We start from the raw sequence: 6,000 nt of genomic DNA on the forward strand, positions 1-6,000 counted from the left end.
TGTATGGGAACAGGGTGAGACAGAGGCAATAGATCAATTGTGACAATATTGCAATAATCTGAGAGCTGGTGGTAACTTACCCAGAGTTGTAGCAGTGGGAATAATAAGTAATTGAATTCTAGGTGCAGTTTGAAGATAGAGGTAATGGGAGTTTTCCGTGACGAGTGAAGGGAAGAGAGAATCCAAAAAGGACTCCTAGATTTTTCTTCTGAGCAAATGGAAGAATGGAGTTTCCGTTTACACACATGGGGAGAAATATGGGAGGAGGACATTTTGTGTGAAGGTTCAGAAATTGGATTTTGAACGTGTTAAGTGTGAGATGCCTGTAAGATATTTACAGGGAAATGCCATGTAGGTAGTTGCAAATGAAAGTATGGAGGGTAGGGAAAAGTCCAGGTTAGGGATTAGAATTTGTGAGCTGTGCAGGGACAGTTTCTGAAGCCTTGAGACTAGATTGGATTCATTTAGGCAGTAAGTATAGATTAAAAAAAGAGATTTATAGTTGAGCCATCATAGAGCACTCCAAAATTTAAAGAATTAGGAGATAATGAGGAACCAGCAAAGGAAATTGAAAAATCCTCTATCTATAAAATAAGGAGAATCACACACACACACAGACACACATACAATCTTTTCTGGGAAACTTGAGTTAAGAGGTAGGAGTTGGTCTCTGACTGGATGACGCCATCCTCTGAAAGGATGATGCTAAGTTTTTCATGACGTGTCAAGAAACTCAAGGAGGAAGGGGCTCTGACAGAGGAATGGCTTTCTGCTCCGTCTTGCTTGGATCAACAAACAACTTAGGAATTTGGATAAAGACACAGGGGGTGCTACAAAGTATGATAATGGGAAAAGAGGCAACTGCAACAATAAACTTCACTAATATCACACTGAGATAACTGCTAACATTTTGGCGCACTTTTTCTAGTGTTTTTATGGACACATATATATTAAAATTAGCATTATATGATATATTCATTACTGTAGCTGCTTTTTTGTTTGATAGAATGCAGGAATACTTTTGAAGATTCAGTTTTCATCATATTTTGATGAAAGGAGAGACATGATCAAAGAGAAGATTGTATTAGTTTGAGAAATGTCTGGTCTGATATCTACCAATAAAGTAGAATGATGACTGTGTGTGTATGTAAGAGAGAAAGAGAACAAGGATGACTCTGAACTTGGTGACTTGTGTCTTGGTGACTGATACGATGGCTGTGCTATCCATGGGGACTGAGAAAACAAGACCGAATGAATCTTTGCTTATTTTTTGTGTTAGGGTGGATCCCAGACTGGCTTTCTGTATAGCTGGAGAATTGTTGGTTTTTTCATTACAGGACATAACAGAAACTGAAAGGAGAGGTTATCTGGAAGTGCTTTGGTTGATCTCTACCAATATAAATAAGTAATGAAATTAATTTATGACACAAAGTAGTTTTGACTGAATTACTTGTTTTGGTTTTCCCCATAACTTACAAAGAAAAAATTACCATATTTCCCCTATATTTTCCATGTTGTGAGAGTCCAACTATTAAGATTTAATATAGGAACTTTACCCATAGATCTGCGAAAATTGTGAAAAGTCATTTTAGTTTACGAGGAAAGTGTTATGAGCATGACCACAGCAAAATAATTTCTCCCGTTGACAACTTTTATGGCATGGATTGCCTCTGAAATAAATGCTTCATGTGATTAGATTCAGAAGATGTTGGTAAGATCAGAGCCAATGAGAGTCCCTTTCGAATAAATGAAATTAATGAAAACAATAGAAATAATAATCAGTGGTAAACTTCTGAGAGCAGTAAGTAAATGTGCATGTGTATATTTCTGTTTGTGTATTGCAAGCTCTCTCTTTCTATATATGGTTTCCTGACTGGTGAGCACAATTGGCTAGAGAATGAGACTTTACAAGGTCAAGGTCACACATTCCACTGGCCACAAAGAAGCAGAAAACTATGTCACAGCCTTTAATTGCATCAGAAATTCCAAACAGTTGCTTCATGAACACACGCTCTTGGTCACATAAAGACTTGCCAAGAGAGTTTGGGCTGGTTCCGTAATAGTCACCAGACTATTAGGAAAAACAGACATACAACTTTAAGCATAGATGGAACACACTATAGGGCAATGATTTCAACTTTGCATGTGAATGGCAGTATACACTGAAGCTCACAAATGTACAAACTCAAATGCATCAGAGAAGAGAAAATGCCTCACTTAGCCTTAATTCTGGTATTAAGCTGAAAACAAACACACTATAATTGTCTTACACTTTTATTTCTAGTTAATGCTGCATTAATATAGAAATTTTAGATGTATTTGAAGAATATTACCTTCTTTTATAAATACACAATTATTCTACATATCTTTGCCATTTGTTATAACCAAATCATCAGAACATAGAGTTTTTCAAAATCTTTTAAAGCAAGATCTTTACATTTTGGAGTTTGTGAAGTCCACCAGGGAAATAATGCAACAGAACTGAGAAATTCACTCACGATGTTTCTGTCACATTGAGGGTCATATGCAATGACAAATACTGCAACTTGCACCATAGATCAAGTTGGGGAAACAGTGATTTCTGATCATTGCATTTTTGCTTTAAAAATCTCAGTCTATAATTTCCTTACATTTCCTTTTCTGACTGAGCTATGCCGATCCCATAATAAAGTACAAAGCAGTGTAACTTCCCCTGCAAATTCACTCATTATCCACTGGACTCTGGAACCCAACTGCCCCTCTCATCTTTCAAGGAGAATTGTGCTTTTACGCTGTTGATTAAAAAAAGAAGAAGAAAAGAAAAAGGTGGAACGCCAAGTCCATAACCTCTAGCGAATCACCATTTCCATCTGCAGCCCCGGCAGCTGTTTAAAAGCAAGAGCAGGAACAGAGAGAAAGCCCCTTCTTTTAGTCTAAAACTCTTGCTCTGCTTTAGAAAACCAATAACACAGACAGTGTGGATCAGCCTTTCAATATGCAAAATGGACGAAGGTACCCAAGTTTCCTTAATAATAGATTAAATCCGAAGTAGTTTTTTATCAGGGAAATCCATTGTAATCTTCCAATTTCCCTTTTAAAAATTAGACTCTGGCTATCAAAGCACATTGACCATGGGAATAAAATATTTATCTAACAGGTTTCAAGTCTTAAGAACAGCTTCCTCTTCTTTATTTTTCTTGGACCATTATGCCTCCCACCCACCAAAGTCTTCACTCAACCCTACCAACAGCCCAGTTGGCACCATAGGTAAGAAGCAAATTGTTTTCTCCATGACCTCTAAGCATTCTACTCCACGGGAAAAGCAACGTGGAATGCACACTCAGCAGGCTACGAGACTGGAGCCAGTTTGTCCTCGAGGCATTTCTGCCATAAAACATAATACTATCCACTGTGTTTTGCTCTAAGCAGATCCGTCTCCCACTCCCCTCTCTCCCCTCCTGCTTCTCACTCTGCACCTGGCTGCAATTCATGACCCACGCGGCACATAGCAAACAAAAAGCACGAAACAGCAACAGATTCCTTTGTTTTACATGCAAATCCTACCTCCGGTAGTTGTCACATCTTCCTCAAAAGCCACGCTTAATTTTTAATGACAGCGATCCAGTGTAGTCCTCCGAATAGCCACCGGTAATCATCATTACCGCTCGTGCCTAAAGCTTTTCTGGACCATTAATGTCACAACCCTTGCTAACTCATAGCTTTAATACTCCCTGCTCAAAATGTCTGAAAGAGTTTGGAAGGACAATAGGAGTGACAGGCACGCTAGACAGCCATGCTTGAAATTAGTTATCTGAGGCTCCGTGAAAGCTGCTTCATACTGTTTTTAAAGCATGCAGGAGATAGGATTTATTAGCCTATGATAGGCATGCTGTTTCTGTTTTTATTAAATACTGTAATAGGCTGTCTGTTAGCAATGCTGTGATAGGTCCAACATCACTTCCCCACTGCTTTCGAATTCTCATATTAAAAAGGGAGAGAGGGCTCACACTTCCTTACGAGACCAAGATCGACACCACCCTGCCTACTGGATCAGATTTCCAAATCCTCTTTAACTACTGGAGAAAGAATTCCTTTTGCAAATAGATATTTTTACATGGAAAGTGAAGTTGAGAATAAACACTCTAGGATTCCCCAAATAATTCTCTCACTCCCAGCGGACTCCTGCTCCTCCCAGTTATAAAAACGAGCGTTCTCTAGAGTTAGGCAAGAGAATCAGTCCCCACAGGAAATGTTCTCACCATCATTACTGAGGTAGGATTCAGGGTATACATTTATATAAGGTCTGAAATTAGGTATCAAATGGACTGAACAGATCAATGAGCACATTCATTATTTCATGCTGATTTACAAAGCTTTATGTTCCAGTTTGAAGCAAAATATGCCATGCACTACTGTCACAATGGAAGGAATGAATGGTGGGTGGAAGGGGTGGGGATGTGAACACTACCTTGAACCACTTTGGACAGTCGTGATCATGGAAGATGGAAGAGGAATTTCTTACCATTGATCAGAGACGAGGGGATTACTTGGCTGGAAATGCTACTCTGAAAAGTTCTAAGTACTTTCCCAAATAGGGAAGCAGAAAAAAGTTCCTGGGAGCTCACAGTAACATAGAGAATGTGTTATGCTCCAACTACCCAGATTTACTCCTTTTCTTCTGCTGTTCTTTCTCCCTTCCTGCTACCCTGGGAGCAACAGTTAAGTAGTAGTTACTATGGGAACCAAGTGGCCTGCTCCAGGGGAGGGGCTTAGGGAGAGCAGATGGAATATGGACAGAAATATACCATACTGGCTTATAGAATTGAAAATGATCTGTGATTAACAAAAAAACAACAAAAACTACTGCAAAACAAGATCTCAAAGGGAATGATTATAAATCACCACTATTCAATTACTGGCAGTTTTGTTATCCAGAAATACTATTATGATCATAGCATCCATTATTTTATTATATGCAAGAACTGAATATCAAATTGCTTAGATGTCTGTTAAAAGAAAGACACCTTGTTTTTCCTTTCTTTCTCTGTTTTGTAAAAATGCCTGGTTGCCGGTTTGAATATGTTCTGATTGTATGTGAATTTTAGCTGTTACTTGACTGGTTACAATTTCTTCTCAGGAGTAAAGTGTGATTTAGTGGAAAAATATCCTTGCATCACAAACCATAACCATGTTTCGTTCTGAATGAGCATCTTTATAGTGATTTCCCTGGGGCAAAATCAAAATCAGAAAATAGTGTAATTTGAATTTGAAAAGAGAATTCTGTTCCCATTATGTTGACAGGACTAAGAGAAAAATTTTCAAATTTTCAATTGTTCAAATAGAAAAAAACCAATTTTTTGTGTTGCATTCAAAGCCTTTCACTAGCCTCATGATCATGCATGAGAAACTATTTCATCCCAAGTAATTAAATTTTCACAGTTGTAAGGAGTCTGGGGAATACAAAATCATTGTCTTTAGGACCCCAGTTTCATAGTTTGTTATTGGAGTAACTGACACCACTGAAGTGAGAGCACACAAATTCCAAAATGAAAGTGTTGGGAGGTAATTCTTCAGGATTTTATGAAAATTTTGTTTTTTATAGGCAAGTATATCATACAAAAATTTGTAATGGAAGGATTATTTCAGAGGAAAAGAATTTATGCTATTCTCTTTTTAAAATGATGGGAGAGCAGCTGGACTGTGGTGGAGAAGTTGGATTTGCATGCTCCACTTCAGTGGCTTGGGGTTTGCAGGTTCAGATCCCAGGTGTGGACCCACAAACTGCTCATCAAGCCATGCTGTGGAGGCGTCCTACACACAAAATAAAGGAAGATTGGCACAGATGTTAACTCAGTGACAATCTTCCTTGAGCAAAAAGAGGAAGATTGGCAACAGATGTTAGCTCAGGGTCAATCTTGTGCACCAAAAAAGAAAGAAAAAAAATGATAGGAGAATAATAGTATAAATTGTTATATCCCAAATAATTTTTTCCAACGTAAGGAAGTGTTTAAAAACAAACAA

The 6,000-nt window shown here is 38.1% G+C and overlaps 1 protein-coding gene across 4 annotated transcripts in view; it reads right to left on the reverse strand.

Annotated features, from left to right (window-relative positions):
* The window catches only part of KCNMB2 (potassium calcium-activated channel subfamily M regulatory beta subunit 2), a 223,458-nt gene extending 219,482 nt beyond the window's left edge, over window positions 1–3,976 (reverse strand). For all 4 annotated transcript variants that reach the window (XM_046657943.1, XM_046657940.1, XM_046657942.1 and 1 more), the window contains exon 1: window positions 3,544–3,976. The gene's annotated coding sequence lies outside the window, so the exon portion shown is untranslated. The remainder of the gene's footprint in view (window positions 1–3,543) is intronic.
* Window positions 3,977–6,000: the final 2,024 nt, after the last annotated feature.

The sequence above is a fragment of the Equus quagga genome, chromosome 4, assembly GCF_021613505.1.
Source record: "Equus quagga isolate Etosha38 chromosome 4, UCLA_HA_Equagga_1.0, whole genome shotgun sequence".
Taxonomy (NCBI): Eukaryota; Metazoa; Chordata; class Mammalia; order Perissodactyla; family Equidae; genus Equus; species Equus quagga.